General features: G+C 40.3%; 1 protein-coding gene across 3 annotated transcripts in view; it reads right to left on the bottom strand.

Annotated features, from left to right (window-relative positions):
- Positions 1-25,604, bottom strand: part of rhbdf1b (rhomboid 5 homolog 1b (Drosophila)) — a 61,718-nt gene extending 36,114 nt beyond the window's left edge. For 2 of the 3 annotated variants that reach the window (XM_072666848.1, XM_072666850.1), the window contains exon 1: positions 25,368-25,604. The gene's annotated coding sequence lies outside the window, so the exon portion shown is untranslated. Of the gene's footprint in view, positions 1-17,902; positions 18,016-23,712; positions 24,720-25,367 lie in introns of those variants that run through there. The other variant, XM_072666849.1, reaches the window with a different exon arrangement.
- Positions 25,605-26,225: the final 621 nt, after the last annotated feature.

Here is a 26,225-nt window from a genome sequence, read left to right as displayed (position 1 = left end):
CAATTAACACTGTGGAAACTACATCATCATACACTCAAATCTGGATACGTGGTTATGTCATCTCAAATTTTAAATAGACTCGCTTACTCGCTTCGCTAAATGTGACCTTCATTTCCTGCATCATTACCACAAAATTTTGCATGAAATGATGTTCTTTTTGGCTGCAATGAGCAAAGTGCATCAGACTTCCACAATGCATCAGGCTTGTTCACATGTGTTTTACAAAACGTTTGATGCTAAATTTTGTGTTAAAGACGCAGGAAATGAAGGTCATGTTTGATCATGGTCTTTCAAATCTTAAAATATTTGGAAAAAGAAGTGTGTAGAATTTGATTAACAGAACACCTCTCCAACTGTTAAGCACGGAGGTGGGTTTGGGGTTGTGATGCATCCAGTGAGAGCATTTCACTTGTAGAGGGAAGAATGAATTCAATTAAATATCAACACATTCTGAAAGCTGCACAACTGTCTGTTATACATTTCTCATTCGGCACAACATTTCATCACCACTGTTTTTTAAGAACCTCAACTTTAAATTTCTAAAGTCCTAAAGATTCTGAGTTATAAGAAATGTTGACTCATTTAAAGGCTTATTTCAAACCTCAACTTTTTAGTTTGGTTAAATCAGACTTTGGGTCGTTTTAACCCTTTGGGCAGGTGTGAATACAGTAATCGGCTGCAGACCAAAACAACCACACTGAGGCCCTTAGGAGTAGTTGGTCTTGGCCCGGTCCTTAACAAACTCTGGAGCAGTTTGTGGATGAGAATTTTATCTGACCTTGATCAGACCCAACTATCAGGTGTACTCTGTAAGTTTGAGCTAAACGGCTCCAATAGCCAGGTGTTAACCATCAAACGGCATCTCTGCTGTTGCTCCACATTAAACTTTATGTTAAATATGCACTAGTCCAGAACACAGGGCCAGTTCACAAACTGGTCCGACCAATATGCATAAAATAATGTTCTCACGTTTTTTGGGGATGCATTTGGTGCACTGGGATTTTTCCCTGTGTGGAAACAAACCAACTCTCCAGGTTTACAAACTCGACGGATTTGGACCAGAAACCCACGGTACGTGTGAAACCGCCTTAGCTAAAGTGAGTACCTTGTATTCTTAAACTGAACTGACTTTTATACTGTCCAGATATTTACACCCCAGAAACTACTGCTGAGCGGAAAGATTTATATCCCAGCCATTCAGAACTTAACCATACTGTAGCTGTTTTATACTGGCCAGGATGTTTATACAGCACTAAAAAGATTAACAGCCCAGTCATGTTCACAACAAAAGCAATACTTCCTCTCATATCTTGGCCCTATTAGTCTACTCTTGGCTTTTAGGCCCCTTCTGGAATACTGTGCTGAGGATTTGTAGCAGTGTAGAGGAAAAACAGCATAAAGGCTAATCACTCATGGTCCCTCTGTGTCCTTTAAAACATCTGTGTGCTCTGGTTAAGAACCTGGCTATAATCCCTCATTAGTCATAATGCAGACTTGACTTCTGTCACAACTTGTTAGCCTCCTTCCTGATGGAAGAAGCCTGTGTCGTGTTGAAATGCAAACACGGCCAGTGTTTTCACTGAGGCCAGATGTTGCAGCGAGAATTCGGGCCTGTCTGTTTGAACAGAGATTTAGAAGGGGCAGATGTCCGCATGGTTCTGGACAGTGATGGACGACCTCATTTGGCAAAGGCTTCCTTCCTGTGAGTGTGAACCTCTTGCTGAGTTCTTCCTCCGAGTCAGGGTGCTTTAGTTCAAACTCTCACTTCTGACCTCCTGACCTCCTGACCTCCTCAAAGTCAACCATGTGAACCATGATCAAGAGCAAGACTGTTAAAGTAGCTTTGTATATTTAAAGAAAAAAATTTCATGACACTTAATATGATAAAGGTTACTTTGTTTAGTAAGTTGCTATTAAAACATATAATTCTGTCAGAAATAATTCATAACTGCAGGACTTATGAATAGCAACTGAAGCATAGCAATTGAAGAATAGCTTATCAATTATCATTAATAGTTATATATTTGTTAAAGATTGATAAACATTGCTGTTACACAAAAACATTTATTTCCAATTTTCATGTTTTTACATAATGTGAATCTGGCACTTATTATTGACATTGTATCAAAACTGCATGATGTATGAACCATTAGAAATGACTTGGAATAAAAACATTTTGCATTGACTGAGATATTATTTAAATATCATCAACATCACAGAATTATCAATAATATCTTATATATGATTTTTTTGCAATTTGATACTCAACATAAAATGTGAATGTCACACAATGTAAAATATTCAGTGTTTAAATAAGTACATTGACATTGTAGAATAATACATCAACTTACATTACGCTATGAGCCCAAATAGCTAAATAAGTATTCACAAACTATTATTAATACCCAAAGTCCAAATATTTTAAAAATATAGATTTTTATATTTTTATGAATTTACATTTTATAATGTAGCAATTATATAACTATTCACAGTGAGTAACAAACTAAAATGCTTAAGTTGCTATGTGTTAACTTTTTTCTCATACATTTCTCAACATTTATCATACTGCACATCAGTTGAACAATGCCAAAAGTACCTTTTTTTTCCTCAGCTAACTTAAGGTAACTCTCACTCTGGTGTCATCACAATTTATACCAATTAGTTCTATTAATTCTATACTTTTTCTTTAATCCAGTTTTTGTTTAAAATGGGTGAAATGGAGAAGAAAAAATGTATAATAATTAATTTTCTTATTTTTATTTAGATGCAAAGAACCTCACTGACCTGGTTAGTAACTCACTTACTTTTTTATAAAGAAGATTCTCCACAAGGGGGTGCTATAATAGTCGATCAGCTTTGGTGCTTCGCATTAGTGACAGCGCGTGTCCTTGTTAAAAATCAACAATTGAGTTTTTTAGTTAATTATAACAGAGTCTAGGCCTCAGGGGGAATACTTTTAAATATGTGTCGTACAGCATTTCAAACTGGAAACTCGACATTAGATAGAGAATGAAGAAACACTGGAGTGGTCTTATGGTCTTATTTTGCCAACACAATGCCTCTTTTGTTAATTAATCATTATCTACTCACAAAACCGCTTAGTGATGTAATTTCTCACAATAAGCATATTATATTGTGATCTTGCCCACCGCTAGCCATGTGCACATGTGTGGACTTGGACTTGGAATTCTCTTCTCCCATGGAGTTCACAAAATTGATCTGTTCAAGCTTTGAGGCTCATCTCATCATTCTTTCCGTGGACAATAACCCATGACTGTCCCATGGTGTGCGCACACTGTCTGGCACTTCTTATACACAATGAGTACACATAGTTCTACAAACACACGCCCACACACACAGAGGCTGAACTGAGTCAAATTCATTCCATGAGGTGCTTGAGATACAACTGTTCCGGTCAGGACAGAGGAAATAAATCACCCGTATTATGTCGAAACAAACCTTACGAGAATCAGAATCAACTGACTGATTGTTTTCAGTGCAGGCATGAACTGATAGGGAAGTTCGAAACCAATGCCGCTCATCAGTAAGATGCACAGAAGCCGATGTGTTCTCTAACATGTTTGGTCACGCAGGCAGGTTTTGGTGCAGACAAAAACAACCAGCTGATCAACTACAAGGTGGACTGGATTTAGGTCCGGTAACCTGATCGAATAACTTTGTTTGTCAGATCTAAAGCTGGCAGTTTTTCTGCCATCTCTCTTTGAGAAACTATACAGTTCCAACGTGTAGCTAGCAAGTGCCATACACAGTCTCCTCATTTAGGAGATGAAACTTTGAGTCCTTTTGCATATCACTCAGATGTTCGTACCACTGTCTGAACTGTTTTTGAAGGTGCAGGCACCACACCTGATGAAGCAGAAGATGAACTAATAATTCTCTGGAAGTTTGTCTAAATCTTTGGGACACAGGTGATCCATCATCTTAGTTGGTTCAAGGCCAACAGCAGAGAAAACCATGATTGATCAAGTAAGTTGAAGAAGTTACTGCCTGTGAAAATTCGAGTGAATACAACCATGAAGCTTGTTTTTTTTTGTGCTATTTATTTAAAAGTCAATCAATTGACTGGAACAGAAAAGAACATGTGTACCTTTTCTTTAACATAAGTTGCCCTCAACAAATTCAAAATAAAAAATAAATCAAAATATCAAAAATGCAGCATATTATATTACAACAGTATCAATACAGCATCAGTATTAGAGATGAAAGGACAGATCAGCCATTTTCAGCAACCGAACGATAGTTTAGCCAATCCTGAGAGCTGGTCCAGATATTGCAAGTTGGCACAGGTCACGGGGCGCTGCAGTTCCTAATTCAACTGTGAGATGGCACCACAGACCTCACTCACAGTTGCAGAACCCCTCAAAGCCACTGCTGAAATCCACTTCAAGCGCTAAATGCCGCCTATCTGACTCAAATTCACATAACTAACGTGCCTCGTGGGGGAAGCAGAGTAACAACTTTTAACACCAGTAACCCAAGACCCCTCTCAAAAGTACATCACTCAGCCCAGTACAGTGAGTATCCACAGAGCAGGCCACCACTAACACCACTTGAGCTCCATGGTGTGGTTCTGGATGTACGACAACATACAGGCTCTTGCAGCTAAAGAGTTTTAATAACATTTCATCACAGCATTTTTATAATGACAGTGTGGTTGATACCATTAGATCATTACCAATATTAAGGATAAAATAATCAAAAGAAAGAAAATCTATGAAAAAATCAAAATATGCAAATAATAAGAAAGTTAAGATTACTATGCAAACACGGACTGGGACACTATCAGTCAATGGTCCAACACTGCAGACCCTCTGTGACCCTGTTTGACACGTGTCTATGTATCCAATCAGTCTACCCAATGCTTCTGCCCAAAAGCTGGTTAAGCAGTTGACTTCAGACGGCGTCCACATACAAATGAGCACCAGACATAAGCTGTGAAAGACGGTAGGAACCAGCTACAGACAGCTTGAATGACACATTTGGCTGCCCTTCAAGCTACTCTGGCTGCTGATGAAAAACTGATGCATGTGCCTCCAGGAACCAAGTGAGTGGGCACTGAAATAGATTTTCATCAGACCTGCTTGCTAGTCTAGGCACACTAGCCTCGGAGAGCGCTCCGTCCGCATGCTAGGAAATGCCTTACATACCTCCACATGGCCAGAGCCGTTCCACATCATTTCATCCACTTTCTTCCAGCATGCTGATAGTGGCACTGGGCACTACTCATTCTCCCAGCTGGCATGAGTGTACAAGGTCAAGCTGCTCTTACCAAGTTGTTCTGTACAGATCCTCTGCTGATAGAACACATTCATCTCACCACTTGAGCTTGACTGATGGGACCCATTTAAAGGAAGGCTAAACATTCAGATTGTGCAGCAATTGAGGAGAATGCTAGTAATCTACATTTGATGTTACAACTGATAGGTGTTTGATGATGCATGTCCACACTGAAAAAAATGTACTTTGAATGTACTTTGAATATGAAGTGGCAAGTGGTTGCAAATGAATAACATGTCAGAAAGTTCTAGAAAGTGTTGTATTTATGTAAAATATTTTATTACCTCAAATTCTCTTAAGCTCTGTATTTATTAATAATTATGTTATGAATCCTAATGTAGTAACTATTGTGAATTATTTGGTTCTGTTTGGTTTCACATATCCTGTGGTGTACCACAGGGTTCTATTTTAAGGCCTATAAAACTGATGTATTTTATGACAGCAATGTGGTTATGAAAAGTTAAGAAGTGTGGGGGTTAAAGTAGCATAATGCAATCATTCATATTTCCTGATCCTTTGCTCCCCCTACAGTCAGGAAGTGGATTTTGCACTTTGAGCCACCCTCTAAAGTACATGCTCTTCACGTGCAGTTCTGTAGAAGTTAAAAAATACAGGACCGTCACTCAAAGTGAAAAAGGATTGCAGGACTTTACATGAATATAATTTGGGTTTCACAGCGTTACGCAATTCACATAAGAATTCCTGCCTGCATCATCTAATGTGGTTGGTGTGGCGCAACGGATACCGCTACTACCTGTCAATGAGACCTGGTTTAATTCCTGGTCTAAATGACTATGCAGCTATATCTAGCGAATTTTCAGACACCTCTAGACCCCCGACTAGTGACAAATCTAGCAACTTTTTCTGATGTTATCGGTAAACTTCTGGAGACTCTGAGGTGAACACATATGTTCTTCAGTTACTGTCCTTAGCAGCAGGGGCTGCCGTGAGCCCCGTCCCACAACACTCCCAGTGCTCAGTCTCACAGTCAGAGCAGACCCACGTCCACACTGCAAATGAACTAAGCATGCCCAAAGCTGCAGCTGACCCCACTCCCTGTTTACAGAGCAAGATGTAAATATAAATGCGTCTTCAGAGAGACACAAACATACATCACTGCATTTAACTTCCACAGTCTCACTCACTCACCCCAATACTACAATAATGTAACTCTGCCAAAGTGTCTCTTTTAAGCTCACTTTGCCAGTCCCAAGCCCGGAATGATTAAATTTGATATGCTAACATTTAACAACACAGGACAAAACTGATTTATGTCATTTATGTAAACATGATTTATGTAATGTGGGTCTAGACAAAGTATTAAAGTTATTTTTGAGTAGTTTGTCTATTTCAAAGGCAAAAAAAGGAAGCAACAGAAGAAGTTAATTTATTCAGAGTTCATTTGTAGTTTAGACAATTATGCAAATTTGGACAGTTATGCAAATTAGGAGATGACATCATTTTGCGACTTCTAGCAATTTTAGGGCCGCCAATAGCTACTTTCCTTACTGAGCAGTTGGCAGTAAGAGTCCTTGGGCAAGAGGCCAAACGCTACATTGACCCACGGCTGTAATATTAGTAACCATGTAAGTTGCTCTGGATAATAATGTCAGCTACATAGTGCGGTCAGCGATGTGCCGAACCCGGACTAGCATAGAGGCACTATTCTCTGTATTACAAGTCAGTGGAGCATTAACATGATTTTAAGCTGTTATTTTACAGTAAAATTAATACACAATGTTGCTTTAGGTACCTTTATTGTCATTATATTTAATTATTTGTACAGCACAACAATATCATTCTTTTCCCATAGCCCAGCTCAGAAAACAGGTCAGAGCGCAGGGTCGGCCATGATACCCCACAATCGAGTAGGGTTAAGTGCCTTGCTCAAGGGCCCAACCGTGGCAGCTTAGTGGATGCGAGCATTGAACTCACAACTCTGTGATCAATAACTCGGCACTCTAACCACCAAACCACCACTGCCCCTGAAAACCACTTTGACAGCCACTTTTATTCAGGATTTTATTCAGGATTTACAGTTTACTGCGTCCTCAACTACCACCATATTACACTTCAAAGAAAGACAATGTGTATGTAGCCTATGATAATGGGGAATTCCATGATTTTCACAAATTAGGTATAATTCAGTTATTCAGATGCAAGTAAAGTTATTTAGGGTGACTAACTATAGTGTCTACAAAAATAAATCTAAGCATTTTATTTACTATCCAAATCACAGAATGAACCAGTGATTTTATAGGTAATGTTGATTTTGGTGAAAGTGTAGTAAATCTGGAAACAAAAAGTTTGTAAAAAATTGTAACACAATGTTTCAACTAAATTTGCAGAGTTCAAATATGGCAAGTGGTTTACAGTGGATAAAATATGTTACAGGAACACAAATCCTGCCAACTCAAGTGACATTTTGAGTTTTCTCCATCATTAGAACCCTGTAGCTGCCTTTTACACTGTATAAATAACTCTGGATGAATAGACCAATATAAATGCTCTAAGTTACTTAGACTAACCTCTTATTTTAAATTGATTTTCATTCGAAGTAAAAAAAAGTTTTACCTTTTCCTGTCAAGTCACTGTTTTGGAGATACATGTTTTTCAGTGAACAGCAATTAAAAACATGTTCTATATAAAATAGTTCAAATAGTTCAGTACATTGCGTCACATTTCACACTGGTAAATGGTTTGTCAGCCACTTTCATTCAAAGTGTTTATCTAAGCTGAATACTCCCAGTTCAAGGGCTTGTTGCCACATGATCATAATTTTATGGTGTAATTACACTGTTCCTAGGACTAAAGGTGCCACAGAGTGTTCTTTGAATGAAGCCACAGAATAACTACTTTTCGATCCCTAAGGAACCATGGCTTAAAGGGAGGTTTGTGAGTGTGAAGAACTTAAAGTTTTAAAGATCCCATACCAGTTTACGAGTTCCTGCCAGAACCTTTACATTCTGTAGAAATCACTAAGCAGTCATTTACAAAAAGAGTTCTACGAAGAAGCATAATTTTAAATGTAGCTCTGTGAGCCAAAAGTTGTGATATTGTGCAAAGAACCCTTTTGGCAACTTTTGGCAAATTTTCACTCAAAGTGCAGTAGGTCTTGAAGTTGTAAGATCTTGGCCATGTGTATGTGTGATAGCGGAAATACCCCTCAAACCATGTACTGTACAACAGCAGTATGTTCATGAGCATTAATACATAAACATGTACTAATTTAGCAAGACCAATAGCCTTGATAGCCTAAAATGACCAAACAGTCTCCTTCCAGTTCAACCTACAGCCTAGGCCTACTTGACTAGGCCATGACACCCAAACTACAGTGGACACCCATGTGTGCCCAGTGTCCTCTTTTTTAAACAACTTCCTGGTGACGACAACTATTTTTAAAGCAATTATCTGTTGATATAGATATGATTCCCATATCTTTGCTCATCCATTGTCCAAAGTTCACTGAGTCAACAGGCTGTGAGCAACTTTGAAAAACCCAAAGTGTTTTGAAGAGAGGCAAGAAAGTCCAGCCACACTGCAACACACACAGTCACTGAAAGGCCTTGCTGAAAACCTGCAGATCCATCTCCTGGCTTTCTGACAAATGTCTCATTGTCTCAAAGAAATCAGCCACTTCCCAGTTGGCCAGGGCTGAGAGGAGCTGCTGAGTCGCATGCCTAAAAACATGTGATCTCCATTTAAATACTTTCCGATGCGATGGCTGCCTGGAGCGCTCTGCGTTAAATAGGACTCGATGTGTGGCCTATCTGTATTGACTGCAGGCTGTTAGTGGCCCGGCGCTGCTTAATGCTGGAAATGTGAGCAAACTGCATTGGTTAAGTTACTCAGTCAGCTGAAAGAGCAAGCAAAGCCCCAGACACCCACATACGTTCAGGGCAATGAGATCATTTAAAAAATAATACGTGATTACTGTTGGAGCACTCTTAATTTAATGCACAGACTTTCCAAAGACAGTCGTAGCCTTCGCTGCCAGAAAGCAAAGTGAGGAGAATATATTTTCCTGCCAGCGAACTTCAAAGAGCAGACAGACCATCAGGAGACAGGCAGAGAGATCTGGTGGCTGTCTGTCGGCCATATTGAAACCCATGAGCTGGTGACAGAACGCTAAGGGCACTGGCTCCGAAAGGGAGGGAACCATCAGGCAGAGTTCCCAAGCCAGTCAAAGGAGAGACTACAGTTCCTTTACCATCAAATACTAACCCAAGTCACTAGACCCAGTTTTAAATGTAGCCAAATTAGGAATGGACTGATATGGGAATTGTGAACTGATACCTGTCACACAATATGCGGTATCTGTCAAGTACATCTACAGCTGCAGTCAGACATTTACGCACACTTATCATAGACATGAATGTATTGGGTAATCAGATTACCTATTATTGGGTAATCAATTCTTTTTTTGAACTGTTGTTAGAATGAATGTACAGTTCTGTAATATCAGAAGGGTCAAAAATACAAAGTCTTCTACTGGACTACTGGTCCACTTTTTTAATATTGTCATGCCATCTTAAAATATTACCAAGGTATATTGTATTATGTGTTCCTCGGTAGTATAGTTGATAGTATCCCTGGAAGACTGGGGTTCATTTCCCCAACGGCTAGGGGGTGTTGCTTTTAGGGAAGTCGTGGCCTTATGGTTAGAGAAGTGGGCTTGAGACCGGAATGCCGCCGGTTCGGACGCTACCTAGCTCAGCTACGCTGGTACAAATGCACATGAACAAATAAACTACTTTGGCCGTGTACTAGATAGACAGAACAGAAATTTGACACAACAGACGCATAAAGCTTAACTTGCCATGTACTGAGAGGCTGCCTTCCAAGAAAGAAGCCCCTGCTCCAAAAACGCCACCCGTCTCTCTTGAGGAAATTTGTATGGTCATGTTTGGAGGAATAAAGCCAAATAACACTGTACCCACTCAAAAGCATGTTGGCAGAAACATGCTCTGGGGCTCTGGGGTACATTGCACAAGTGAATGGAATAATGAAGAAAGGGGACTACCTCAGTATTCAATAATTTAGCATAACCTCAAACCATCTGTCTTTTTTGACCAGTTTTTACCAGATCTGCCTCCAACTTAGCCAAAGCTTCTGTAAAATGTGTGAAAGTAACGAGCCTCTAGTATTGCTCCCCTCTCCATGCCAATCCCAAGGCTAACATGGCTCTGCCATCTATTATAGTCTGAGCAACCTGGAGAGCTAAAGCTAAAGCTAAACCTGGCGAGCTAAAGCTTGAGCCACGACTTGGGGAGCACGCGGCTGCAGAACCTCTGTCGGATTTTGCTGCACATCCTGATAGAAAATATGTCTGTTTTATTTATTTATGATATTTAAACATTCCAGTTCTATGTCTGAATATTCTTAATAATCACCAATTGCTCTTTAAAAGTGTGTAATTGCATTATTATGCCATTATATTATCATTGACTATATCAGTGGCATAAAATAAAATGCCTTGTGTAATACTGTCTTAAAATGACAATATTATTATTACTATTGACAATATTGCTGTTTATTGTACTTATTTCTGGGACAATATAACATTTTAAAAAACTGTATCGTGACAGGCCTAGTGGCATCAGGATAGGCCTCCTGTTGTACCATTACTTTACATATGTACAGTATGCCCGGAAAGCTTATTTCATCCAAATAGTACTTCATGTAGTGGGCAAACGATTGGAGGGTACTGCACTTAAGCCCTTTTTAATATCGGGATGAACCTAGAACTGGATTATTAGGCCATCTTAACATCGAGGGAATGTTCAGGAATTGAGCACAGTTGATGGACCATATAAGAATGTGGCAGCCTTAGACTAGTCTCTAATCCCTACATAAGCCACACGGATCCATGTTTGCGTCAGTCTTTTAAACGGAGCAGCGTACAGCAATGCTAAAATGCATATCTGATATCCATGTAGCCAAACCGAAGCGCAAAAAATGACCTCTTGCAGTTGTGTGTTAGGCAGCAATCAATTATTCAAACGAGTCGCTCTAGTTGTTAGCAGCGGCTCTTCTGACATCCATTACGGTCCACCGCTGACAGTTCGCTTGGGTGACTCTGCCAAGTGCTTGACATTGTGATACGAGTGAGTGAATGCTGTCTGTGTCAACAGATTTTGGTCGTGAGCTAATCCTCTCCAGTAAGTCCATCACATCCAATTACCAGACCCCTGCGACAGCGCTCTCTTTTTTGCTGCAAAATCCCTGCTTCCGTCAACATGTAGCTGCTGGCAACAAACAGGCTTTGGTTCGCCTGGATTTGGACGGCCACAGATGATTTGCGCTGATGGAAATAATGTCTGTCACAGTGAGTTCGCAGCACAGGAAACAGGTTCCCGTCAGAAAAGAGCTGGCCGAGCTGTAAATTCTGTATCTCTCGAGCGGCAGATGGGCCGGGCCTGTGTCTCCACGAGGCTCTGTGGGTTCTGCTCAGGGTGGTTTGCGCTTTTGTCCGAGGAGGAGTTGCTTCCACAATGGAGCGCATTGTGAGTGCATCCTCTGTTGGCTCGCACTGTATGGAAATAAAACGTTGACTGTGCGCAGATGCAGCTTAGATGAGAGAGGAAAATGCTCATTGAAAAGAATTCATCGGAATGTGCAAATGAAGGCCTCTGGTAGATGAGTCCCAGCGCCAGTTCAAATGGGATGATCTACAGCCCCAGTTTGTTTCTTATTTGTCAAATAAAGCCTCATGTTAAAATAGCCTTACAGCATCCTTAAGCCTTTCACTCCTTTTTAAAAAGAAACTGATAAAGCAAAACATTAATTAATGAGCACTCATGCCATAAGCCCTTGGAAAAGCTAATGAAGTTAATCTAGCTCCTCATGGCCACCAGTGTAAGTGTGCAGAGTATGTCTTATGAATCTTCCCGAAGTCTAATAAATGTTGCTGTCTAATAAATCAATACTGGTGTCTGTTCATTGGTTGGTGCTGCTGCTTGCCTACCCCCTGGTCCAGGCTCTCCTACTGTGTAAATTCGCCAATATGTGCCACAATCCACATATTCCCTATGTTTTACCTTCCTTTCTGTTTTCTTTCAATCTCATTCCCATGTATTGAGATGCCCTGTTGCTACCGCTGTTCCCGCGTTGCTGTCTACAACATTCTACATACCGCATTGCTGTGCATATGACTGTTTAACCTGCATAGACATTCGTTTAACACTAAGCAGGTGTACTACACTCCCTTCTCATAATTCATGGCTTGCTGTCACATTGGTCATAGCTCTTCATTAACTTATCTTATTCTTGTTCTGTTATTTGTTCTGCTATCCAGTGTCAACCAAAGAAGGATGGCTTCCCCTTTTGAGAGAGTATTTCCTTGCCACTGTCCCCACAGGCTTATTTAAAAGAGGCTCAGGCCCAGAGTTCTTTAAAGCTGCATTGTAACAACAGTGAAAAGCATTATAGAAAAATTTTTATTCAATTTGAATTCAATTGATTATACCAAATATTATATGATTATCCAAACAATAATAAGAGCCCACCAGATGGTGCTCTGAGCACCGGGGTCAAACAAAGAATCAGAACTGGATTGGGATTAAAATAACCTATAATTGAATCATTAAAATATGCACAGATCTGCCCAGATTGGGACAGCCCTAATACCAACAATACTACTACTACTACTACTAATGATAATAATAATATGCTAATAATAGGCTGTTAGTGTTTTTACCTTTAATTGCATACAACCCATCATCCTACAGTACTTCCACTATGTAAATCATAACTGCCGAATGGCAGAAGTGTTGCTACTTTAGTGAGTTTTTGCAGGAATCTCCCTGTAAAACATCAGCAGTAGAGCACTCCTAGAAGACCAGCAGCTGATTCAGCTCCTGCCTCAATGGCCTGCCAGACCTGTCACAGCTAATGTTTTACTACAAGCTTTTCAACTTCAAGCTGTCAAACACCATCATGCCGCTAAAGCAGCTTACACAAGTGATTTTCCCTTCAGGTAAAGCTGATTCAGTAATACACAGAATGGCAGAAAGACAGTAATGCTGCATCATCACAGAGAGCACAAGGGTCATCTGCTTTCTTCATTGATATATATCTAATCAGTTGAAGTTAAAAAAAGAGGCAAAAGAGGCTTCAAAAATATATCAGTTCTACAATATTTATGAAAGGAAAAAAACTAGACCAGCTCCCCACTGCACAGCATGCATGCATGTGGATTTTTTGCCAACCCCTCTTCTTTGCAGATGGCATCTAGCTCTGAGATATTTTTGGGTCGTTTTGCTGCTCAGCTTGTTTATGGTCTATCCACATATTTTCTGTAAAGGGTCATTTCAAAAGCTTCAGTTTTGATGCATTCAGCTACTTTTAGTTGCACTTACTGTGCACATGCACTCACACAGCTTGTCTAGTCCCTGTAGAGAAGGGACATTGCCAATAGGATAGGACTCTCTGGAGCAGATACCTATAACATAAACCTATTGGCACCATGATTAGCCGAGGGCTAGAGGGATATATAAAGCCCCCCAGCACTGAACTGTGGAACAGTGGAACTGTGTTCTGTAGAATGATGGTTGGTGGATGGAAATCCGATACAATTTGGACAAGCTGGGGAGTTGGGGATGAGGTGGGGTGGTGATCATCCAACATCCTGACCTCACTAACTGTCTTGTTGCTGAATGGAATCAAATCCTCACAGCAATGCTTCAAAATCTAGTAGAAAGCCTTCCCTGGACAGTAGAGACAGTTACTCCAAAAATGCCAAAGCATGATACCTCTGTGACCCACAGTTGAAAAGGTGTTCTTTTAATGAACTGCAGTACCTTTTATTTCTCAACACGTCCCTTTTCTGATTGTGGCCAAAGAGTTCTAGTTTGGCTACATAGCACTACCTTCTCTAGTTGTCCTGTAGCATACACCTTTTGTGAAAAGGCAACAGGTAAAGTTTTATTCTTATGACTCTTATATTAAGAGTGGAATGGTGTACCACCCTCTTGACTCATTTAGGTGATCCTTCTCTAAGTACACCCTCACTATGCAAGCACAGCACAACAGAGCCACTGCCCCCACCACATACCCCCTGCTCCACTGTGGGGTTGAAACATTCAGGCTCCTACCTCTACGTTCTCTTAGGTTACATACACACAGCAGGTAAAGTGGCCCAAATCCAATTCACTTGCTGAATCTGGTCTTTTTTTATTGTTCACTGTCATATATGAGCAGACCTATATATATAACAGTCATCTGAACAGTTCATGCTCCTAAACAGGCATGTTATCCGGCCACGGCCTCTTCTTTGGTTCGCGTCTTTGACTTCTTTGCTTTTAGGCATTTAATTTTTCTCTGAAGCTGCAGCCATGTCCTCCTGTAAGCGCATTCATCAGACATGTAGAAATGTCTTAAAACTTGGAGCCGTTGCGATACGTGCCTTCTGATATTGTTTGATCAGACACATCGCTGTTACCTCTGTTATTTTGCTATCCCACAACTGAAAACCTCCCTCAATGTCGTCATCCATTTTCCCTTCTCCTCAGTGAATGTCGGCTGGATTGGTTGCATGAATTCCGTGCCTGCATATCAGCACATGGCTCTGTTTATGTTTGTTTCTTGTCTCCGCCCTAGCCCCGCCTTATCATTAACTGTTCCCACCTGTGTCTTCTTTGTAGCCCTGCCTTCTTTTTATCTTTCCCAGGTGTTCATGTTTGCACTTGTTCTCTTAAACCCCTATTTTTGCTCTGTTTATTGTCTAGCATTATTGATATTGTTGATGTTGGTTTGCTTTGCTGTGATAACTCGCACTTGCATCCTGCCTTAAGCCCCCATTCACACTGCTACACAGATAACACATCTGTGTGACGTATGACTAAAAAGATCGGATTTGGGCCACTTGTACTTGCTGTGTGAACACAGCCTTAGACTCTGTTTACACCTGGTCACTTCAGGATTATATCTGGCTGAGTGGGAACATACCCAATCCCTCAAACCATTTCAGGAGGTGGTCTGAGACTCATCACAGCCGCATGTTATTGCAGTGTAAGCACATCTCTCTAAGTCACATTTAATAACCAAAGCCCCTCCCAATACAACTAAAACACCAGTACTATCTGCTGCGCAACAAGTGAATTTTCAATATTCTGTCTCAGGCAGCAATCACATTTCAGTCTGACTAACCAGAGACGCATTTGACTACTTAGTCTACTAAGTAGACTTGACTACTAGCATAAAATCTATGGAATCCAAATACTAGTCACATGAAGTGACCAGGTGAAGCTTAGTGTGTTCTATACACATTCACATTTGCACACTTGTAGAGACAAGGTCAGTGTTTGGGAGGTCTTTGTAAAGCAGTGTGTCTGAGAACACTCTCAGAAGTGTGTTTGAGGGGTTTAAATCCAAACGTGTGTGTGAGTGTACATAAATATCTCACAGAGCATTAAGGTAGAAGAGTGGCAGCTGGGAAAAGTTCCACAAAAAGTATACAAAGCTGGCGGGATGATTTACAGCACAGTAAGAAGCAAGTCAAGGCTTGATTCTCCTTATTCACCCTCAGCTTCAGCAGAGAGAGAGCATACAACAGTATACTCACCCAGTAAAGAGAGAGCGAGAGCTATAAACAAAGGAAGAAGCAGAGAGAGGGAGAGAGGAGAGCATAAGAAAGCCGCCCTCTGTGAAAGTAGGAAATGTAGACGTTCTTCCAAGCTGGAGCCACATTGATCATCACCTCTCATTTTTATATCACCACTCGTGCTTTTATTTCCAGACTGACGTTCCTTTATAGTCACCTCGTTTTCCACCAGTGTTAATGACTCTCCTCTCTTTGGACTTTCACTTCTTACCCCTTCTAAAGGACCTCCAATACCACAACACACATTAAAAAGACTTTGGTTGTTTGTGAGCAGCTTTCAAGACGATGAAGTCATCCCCTATTTCAGCGAGCCTTCAGAGAGAGGCTCGGCGTGCTGAAGTGAAGGACAATGAAAGAAAGGGAGTGTTAAAAAAGCTGCCTACTGTATGACTGCGTGGCCTAGCAGGAAAAGGAACCCAAACTACACCTACATGGAGGAGTGAGTAATCACACGCGTTTCGCTACAGAAGAATTCGGAAGCGCTTGGGAATTCTCCTCTTGATCATAGATGCTTTACTTTACAAGGCCTGCTGGTTTATACAGTGCACACAGGTGGGATAGGTCTGGACTAGTCTGAATACACCCGCATGCTGCGAAAAACCAGACCTGATGCTCTTTTACTGAGCGTCTGAGCAAAGCTGCAAGGCCTGACTGCTTCCTCCTCGCTCCTCGGCTGCAGCGATGCTGCTTTCAAGTGCAAGTCCAGCAGTAGCTTTGACATGTTCTTGTGGTTTACGTGGGAAGTAAACAAAACACGGAGGTCAAAGCAGATGTTGTTCCTTATTAGCGAACAGTCAGCCGGCATCTAGTGGTTGTGACCTACTTTATGAGTGAACATTAGCAGGAATTATATTCGTACACTGTTATCTGAGTTACTTTAAGTTGTTGGACTTTTCAGGTCTTTCCTCAGATGTGATTAAAATGGTGCTGATGTCGCTGAGGTCACTTCAAACCCACGTCAACGATCCTGACTTTATTATGTGTTGCAGGATGTTTATACTGTGGTGCTTAAAATTTGTTAACCATTTAGATGTTTCTATATTTCCGCATTTTACCTAAAACTTCATCAGATTTTCACCCAAGTCCTAAAAGTAGATACAGAAAACCATATCAAATAATAATAGTTATTTTTGTAGGAAAATGATTCAATATTACAGATCTGTGTGTGGCAAAAGTATGTAAACCTTTAGACTTAGCAAGTCATTTGAGGGTGAAATTATAGTCTGGTGTTTTTTGGTGTAATCAATGGGGCGACAATCAAGTGGGAATGGGCACCGTGTTTGTTTCTTATTTAAACAACAGGGATCTATTAAAGTTTGATCTTCACAACACATGTGCATGGAAGTGTATCATAGCCCCAACAAACTTGTCATTAAAACGCATCCCCAGTTTGATCAGATGAGATACGATTTTACTCTCCCGCATTAAAAAGCACACCGGTGTGTATGTCATTTCTCATCAAAATTCTCCTGGAATTCTCCTGCTCCTGGAGACTGTGAACAGTTTAGAGGAACGGTATGGGTTCTACAACGCCGTGGAAAAATACATGCTTCTCGCATTCTCGTAGTGGCTCTTTCAGAAAATGCAATGACTACTTGGACTCACCAACCTGGAAATAAGCACTAGCGCACATTCAAACACACACCGATCAAAGAATGCACATTCCATTCACTCTTGTATTAAATGTGGACTAAATCTGTTTCTGACCACCGAATGTGATTTGAGTATTCCAATCAATATCCAATCACCATGCATCCTGGGGAGAAAACATTGTAAGGGATAGAAGGAGAAAAGAAAGAAAGAACAGAAAGAGAGAGACAAAGAACAGAAACAGAAAGACAGACATAGAGAGAAAGCAGAGAGAGAGAGATCGACAGCCCCATTTTTTTAAACATTGGTTCCAGGAAGCTCTGTAGTTTTATATGGAACACATAGTTTTATCAGATTGAGAGACATCAGTCTACGTCAAAGGATACGGGTTAAAATAATGCGCAAGCTTACCATAAATCCACAGAATGGATCACAGAATACACGCACACAACAGCCCCGTCTACACTCAGGCACAGCCAGCGGAGTGACGCGAAGGTCTCCGGATGTGCTGAGTTAACGTCAGGCTGGATGTGAGGTACGGTTTTTCAAAGCATGAAAAAAAAAGAAAAGTAGCTCTAAGAGGGATTTTCCTTCAGCATCGGAAAGCACAATAATCTCAAAGGTCATGTGTTTCCAAAACCCAATCCACAAAGGCTTTAAAAGGTGAAGAAACCAATGTTCTGAATGAGGTCGCTGTTTATATATGAACACATCTGACATCACTAGCTCATCAGCTAACTGAAACCATGCTCGTCACTTTCTAAGAACTAGGAGTAGTGATATGACATTTTGTTATTCTGATGAATTACATCACAAACGCTTTTCTCAGCATGTCATGGGTTTCGTCAGGACTTCAGTAACGCTGAGCAACTGTGGGTTTCATGAAGACATGTTTAGGCCTGTCATGGAAACCCTGAAAACATCACAACATTGGTGTAAAAGAACTCGATGTGTAATGGATTACAAAATCCACAGTTTCGATCTTGGATCAGCAAAAAACACCAGAGTGATGTCACTTCAAATGCTTGATGTATTATTATATCCATGTTTATCATTATGTCCATTAGACCTGTATAACACTACTGTATGACAGTTAGGCTTATACGACACTGTAATATGACAGTTAGGTTAGTATGACATTGTAATATGAAAGTTAGGCCTATATGACCCTGTAATATGACTGTTGGGCTAGTATGACATTGTAGTATGACAATAAAGCTTTTATGAGACTATAACATGACAGTTGTTTTATATGAAACTACAGTTAGGCTTATATATATCAAATTTATTCGTATAGTGCTTTTTACAACTGGCATTATCACAAAGCAGCTTTACAGAATCACTAATCAGTGAGAGCACACAAGATCAACAAGACATGAAAACCTAAGACCCCCAGTGAGCAAGCCAAAGACGACAGGGGCAAGAGAAAACTCCCTCAGAGCTAGAGGAAGAAACTTTGGGAAAAATCACTATAAATCACTTTAAATAACTGCATAAACGTAACCAACAAATAGCAGCAGATTCTGAATACAAATCACTGCACTAAGTATGGCAGTTTTTGGATAGTAGTTTTTAAGGATCTGTCACTACTAATGCATTATGTCTGCGATCACGTATATATACATGATAAAGGAAGCCAATTATAATGCAGCTAGTTTCTAATCAGGCTTAAGTAGTAACTCAGTGCTGGATTGTGGTAATGAACCACACTGGGTTGTTTTTACCGTAGTATTATAAGTGAATAAAACAACAAAATGCCACTGAAATTCTAAAAGCTCCCCTCTGTGGAGAACCGTCATTATTATTAGTATTGCTTGTCTGGTCCCTGTAGAGAGGTACTGCCAATAGAATAGGACTCTCTCATGCGTAAACATGAACCTACTTGCACCATGGCTAATCCTGACCTCACTAACGTTCTTGTTGCTGAATGCCATTAAGTCCTCACAGCAAAGCTCCAACATCTAGTAGATTGCCCTCCCTGGACAGTAGAGACAGTTACTGCATCAAAAGCATAATACATTCTTATTATATTTGTGATTTCAGAAGAAAGAATAAGAGAGCAGGTGTCACAATATTTTTGTCCATATAGTGTAACTTCAAATCAGCAGATAGACAGATGAAACTTTGGACACAGTTGGTTGTTCAACAGGACAGTGACCCCAAACAAACATCCAAGGTGGTTGTGGAGTGGATGAAGCAGGCTAATATTAATATTACAGGCCATCCCACAGTCCTGATCTCAACCCTTTTGGGTCTGTGCAAGAAAAAGAACTAATTTAATTGAACTCTACCTGTTCTGTCAACAAAGATGGCCAAATATCCATCCAGAATTCTGCCAGAAGCTTCTTGATGGCTACACAAAGGGCCTGATCAAGGTGTAACTTTCGAATGGACAAAACATTAGAAGTGCTGTATATATGTATGCATAATTACGACCCTATGTTGATTTCAGAAAGCTCCAAAAAATAAAAAAAACCTGTGACCCATTTCTTGTTTTTTTCTATGGAAATGTATATTTTCACCCATTTAACCCTAACTCAAAGTCTAACATTTCCCAGACATTCACGTCCATTTTGAGTGTGTGTTGTAACTTCCTACCACAACTGTAAATACTATGACTGTGGTCAGCTTCATACACTCCCACACTCCAAATAGAAAGGAACATTACACCTGTACTTGCCTGTACGTAACTGCTCTCTGGAAACCACTTCATGTCACTGGGCCCCAGCCATCAGTTACAGATTCACAAAAGAGCATCTATGTTTCAGGACCCACAGTTTAGTCACGTTGCCCTTTATGAACTGTTGCTTGAATCTTGAACCTGATGTGACCTGCATCACACTCATACTGGCAATATAACATTGTAATATACTGTAAATTAGGCTGTATTATATGTACTGTATAATACAACACTACATGTATATCATTTTACATTCTTAGCACAATAATGTATTGTATCACACAGCTAGTGTATTAGCCCAGGCCAAACGTCAAGGCATTTACATTACATTTACATTTAAGGCATTTAGCAGACGCTCTTACAAAGTGCTTTGCTATTTACTTAAGAAAAACCTTAGCTGGTTTGAATAGACTAAAAATTCAAAGATACCTCTAAGTTTAGACACTGCTAAACACAAGACAATAAGGTGACCATAGTACTCTACTATTCGCCCAAGTATTCTCTGAAGAGGAGGGTCTTCAGTTTGCGTTTGACGAGAGCGAGCGACTCTGCCGTTCGGACACCCAGGGGAAGCTCGTTCCACCACTTTGGTGCCAGGACAGAAAAAAACCTGGACGCTTGTCTTCCGTGGATTTTGAGAGATGGCGGGTCGAGACGAGCCACACTTGAAGCTCGAAGGGCTCTTGGTGCAGATCGGCTTTTGACCATTTCCATCAAATGCCATCAAGACAAGCATGCCACTAGTGTATTAGCTTGGCCTAGCTTCTGGACAAAACACACAGCTAGTTTAGCCCAGGCCAAACGTCAGGACAAGCATGTCGCTAGTGTTTTAGCTTGGGACAGCATGGGGCAGGAGTATTAGGGACTTGCACAGCTTTTGTTACAAATATTGCACTGTTTTAACACTGAATGCTGTAATAAACTGAAAGTGGAAATATGACTGCAGTAGCATGAAGCACATTTTAGAGACTTGTACAGGATGAACTGAATGAACTGAGTACCTAACATACAGAGCTTAATTATGAATTCTGTTATTTACACACCTATTTTCATATTTCATACATTTGTACACATGCATGTACCTCTTTTTATGATACCTATGCTTTACAATAATTGTTGTTTAGTAAGATGTCATGTTTGCATGCATATGTTACACGAGTATACAAATTCCTTGTAAGTGTAAGATATCTGCTGAAGTGAAATTATGACTAAACAACATGGACAAATTTCTATAACAGGAGGGGCGATGAGGCAGAGTGAAGAAGCTTTATTAGGGGCTTTCCAGTACTCACAGTCCTCAAGTCAGGCAGAGTTCAGGCTGACAGTCACAAACCACAATGGTGAATCCTTAATGTGACGTGGCTAAAGACTGGCCTGCATTATTTTGACCAAAATGATTTGTTTGTTGGATCAGTTGAATGCCTCAATTCTTCCCAGTGCCCAAAGGACTTTTGGGATTGGTTGGGATGCTCATGCTGAATTCAAGTGGTGTCAGAATCTGGGAAATAACATTTGTACCACTTTAATTGCACTGAAACAGCCAATTAGGTTGTATTTATACAAGGGAAACTCGTATTCTAGTATTCTAGATTATGTACAGGTTTATGAAATGGGATGTATTATCTTTGTGGTCTGAGAAAATAGTAAACTTTAATATGAACCCTACCGCTACATTTTTAATCATATTTTTTCATTATGACACTCCAACACTTTGGGTTCCTTTGGGATATGGAAAAGACCCAGTAAGTGACAAGGCCAAAATTCCAAGCATCGGAAGTTCTGCTGACAAGCAAGTTGTACTGGTTAACCCTTATAAATCCTTTAAGCTCTGTATATAAGCCACACTTCACTATTTTTATATTTTACATCAGTTTCGTAAGCCCTAAAATAGAACCCTGTGGTACTCCACAAAAATCTGGTAAGCGAAATGGCCATACAATAGTTTTTTCCTTTAGGATTAATAACTAAATCATTTATTTAAAGGGTTTAAAGGGTTACCCATCTGGTGTATATACACCCTTCCAATGAGCATTTGAACACAGCATCAGTATATACAATAAAACATTCAGTGAGCTGTGCAGTTGTCTGTGAGATCAGTATGGCAAACTATACATAACTTTACATTGTGTGGCTAATAAAACTGATCCTGATTCTTATCCAGCATTTTTTTCACGTTTAACATCCTGTGTGGGATGACACACTTTAACATTAGTCACTGCTTTATCTGATAGATCTTTTCCCTGTTATCCCAGTGCCTCTGTTTAATCATCACTGTAAACTTGTCCAACTTGTAGAATGGGTTCCTGCTTCAAGTCTTAGCACCTCAAGGGTCTCAAACCCAAGGGTTTCTTCCTCATCCAGAGTTTGTTCCCCATGCTCGTATAAAGTTTTCCCTGCCACGTCTTGCTCACTGGGGGACTTTTAGAAAGCACCAATTAAACAAATAGAACTGAACTGAATAATGTAACTTGTCACAATGACATAACGCCAGTGGTCTGTTATACGCTGTTCACAGACGTGTGACCATCCAATCTCCATCTGAGACAATGCTGCTGGTTAGCAGAACTAGAATAAATGATTTGAATACCCTACTTTCTGCTAGATGGAATCAATGACTGCATTATCTACAGTGTCTACACTCAAATAATTGATGCAGAAAATTGACTTGATTAAAACTTGTCCAGGTGAATAAAATTTATCACATCAACACTCTTCTTTTTCCTCAGGCAGAACTTCTCCCTGTTTATTAATAACTGGGCTGAAGAAATATACACCGATCAACCATAAAATAAAACCAATTGCCTAATATTGTTTAGTCCTGCCTCATGCCTAATATGTTTATTCCACCCCTTGCCAGGTGCCCCCGTCAGTGGTTTTAATGTTTTACGGCAGATGTTTATAGTGGTGTAACAATGCATCAAAAAGTGCAATATTGCAGAAATTCTGTCAAATATAATATTTAAGGCCACTTTGTTTGAATACCAACATTTGCAAACCATCAGCATCAACCCAAGAACTCGCTCCAGAAAGGTCCTGTGATGCACCACACTCCTCTCACTATCTCCCTGTGAGGCACCACTTCTCAGCTCCAGTCTCATTAGTAGATTATGCAATGATTATCATTTCTCTCAATTTAAAATATGTTTAAAATATTTTTAAAAAGAAAAAAGGACAAAAACCCTTTTAACTTTGAATGGATGTTAATGTAAAATATGTTGTGCTAAATTACACTGGAATGAATTGTTCAAAGCTGAGTTTGAATAATATGGTTTTGCTGTGAAATGTGTGAAAGTGCATTTTAGAGAAACTTACACATTACAGAGACTTTCCAGTGATTACAGTTTTTAGCAGAGTAAAATGGCTGCAAATGTGAGTATGAATATTTTACCCTGAACACCTGGAATGTTTCTCTCCACGAATGTATCTCTCATGTTAAAAAAAAAACACTTTGGGCATCTCAAAACTATCGTACAACAAAGTCTCAGACATCAAGCATTTGGTATTTGTATTGTAATGGTATTTGTGACCATTTATTTATTACCTTTCTTCAGACGTCTGATCCCGATCATCACCATTGTGAGCAGTTCTGACTTTGACTTTGAAGTCTGAATAGGGGTAAAAGAGGGCTACAGCCATGGGATCAGTTTCAACTGAAAGTCATGACATTATGGTTTCTGCATCCAAATATTCTACAAAATGTTAAATAGGGAGTCGTACAGCCTATGGCCGAACATAAATGGCTTTCTTTTAGCCATATGATACACTGCTTAGGGTAGAAGCTGTTATTACATGGCCTACACATTGCACTACACTAGCACTAGCAGCAATTTCAGATTCAGTCACAGGTTTTATCAGAGCAACATACAACACATGTGTAATACAGCCTGAATTAAGAAATAGTTTGGAGGGTAAGCTAGAAGAATGCATTAACAGCTTTAATAAGTAATCATTTTTAATATAATATAAATTTAATGTGTTAATAACTGGTGGCATAAATGCACTGTTAACATACCAACTGTAAACATGATGAAGTGCATGTCCTGAAGAACACACAGAATGGTGCTATTCATTCACTAGGGTAAAACTGTTGGTATGGTGTCCCAAGTGGTTGCTATGGCATTGCTTAGTAGTTGCTAAACAGGGTGATCTATTATTGCTAGGTGGTGGAGTTTTGCTAGGCAGTTTATATGGTAGCCCAGGAGGCTGCTATGGTGTCTCTGCTGGGTTCTAAAGTGTTGCCAAGTGGTTGCTGGGGTACCCCATGAGGTTGGTAGTGTGTTAATAGTGTACAGACATTTTTGCACCCCATTTATTTCGATATAATATCCAATATAACAGTAATAATATGTGGCTACACAGAAACTGATCAAAAAGCTGTATCCAAGCCCGTTTAATACTTTGAAAATGCAGGAGAAAATAAGAATAATGCAATAATGCAATATCATATAAATAACTCCACGTTTCTTTTTTTTTTTTTTTTTTTGCACCTTTAATGCTCTTTATTTGTTTCACTTAAGATATTGGGGAGAAATAAAATGAAGAATGTGGTACATATAATTATTATTTATAATTATTTTTTAGTATTAATGTATTATTTATACATTACTTATATGTTTATATCATTAATATTATTATATAAATTTTTATATTTATTTATTTTTTTAAATTCTATAACTCAGAAAATAAATATGTGCACATGAACATTTGTTCTCAGTCGTTTCTCAATATTTATTAGTTATCGCATGAATTTGATATTTATTAGTTATCATATGAATTTGATATTTATTAGTTATCACATGAATTTGATATTTATTAGTTATCATATGAATATGGTCATATACTGTCATATGAATGTGAGTCCAGCAGACAGACTAAAGGGAACCCTCTACTGGAGGTACAACACTGACGTCCCTCACTCTAATCTATCGTGCTGCAGATTAACCGCGCGGCCAGATTACAGATGAAGCAGCAGCAAACACACACACACACACACACACACACACACACACACTTACAACTCCAGATGTTGTGCAATGCCTACAAGGTCCCACTACTGCACCAAATGCTCAGGAGCAGGGTCTGCTGTGCAGCACAGCAGCTCAGACCTCTCTCCTGATGCTGCTGCAGCAGCAGCTCACTCAGACGCCGCCTCTGAACCCGCGGCTGTGGATGAACTGAGATGAGACTCTACCTTACCGGGGGTTCAGTCTCGGGGTCTGACTCCGTCCATTAACCGCTGTTTGGAGGGATGCTGATGTTCGCTCTGAGTGAAGGACGGTCACTTCATCACCACAGCCACGCGAGGCTCCTCTCAGATGGGCGCTCGTGCGCTTCCTGAATAACAGTGGAGTGCCGTCCCTTTCCCGGGAGAGATAGTCCAACTGGGAGCTGAGGAGCCTTTCTGCAGGCTGTGCAGAGTGTGTGGAGCGTGAAGTCTGAGTGTGTAGAGTAGAGAGTGTCTCAGTACACACACCCACACTACAGCTGAGCTCCGAGTGGGCGGAGCCTGGTCTAATGGACAGGAGCTACCAGCCAATGGCGGCTTCAATAGGCGTAAAGAAGAGAGCGCAGAGTAGCCCAGGCTTACTCCGTGTTAGCAAAGAACACTGTAGAATTAACTAACCCTAACCCCAACCTTAATCTTAACCCTAACCCTTACCCTAACCCTAACCCCAATCTTAACCCTTACCCTAACCCTAACCCCAACCCCAACCCCAGCCCTAACCCCAACCCTAACCCTAATCCTAATCCTAACCCTAACCCTAACCCTAACCCCAACCCCAGCCCTAACCCTGACCCCAACCCCAACACTAACCCTAACCCCAACTACAACCCCAACCCTAACCCTAACCCCAACCTAACCCCTACCCTTGCAATAACCCTAGCACTAACCTCTACACTTGCCATAACCCTAAACCCTACCCTTTTATAACCCTATCCCTAACCCTAACCCCAACCCTAACCCCACCCTAACCATTACCCTTACCCCAACCTCTACCCCAACCCTGGCAGCTGTACTTGACACAGGAAATAAATGCTGAATCTGTTTAAACA

The sequence above is a fragment of the Salminus brasiliensis genome, chromosome 22, assembly GCF_030463535.1.
Source record: "Salminus brasiliensis chromosome 22, fSalBra1.hap2, whole genome shotgun sequence".
In the NCBI taxonomy this organism is placed as follows: domain Eukaryota; kingdom Metazoa; phylum Chordata; class Actinopteri; order Characiformes; family Bryconidae; genus Salminus; species Salminus brasiliensis.
This window is presented reverse-complemented; position numbering and strand designations above follow the sequence as displayed.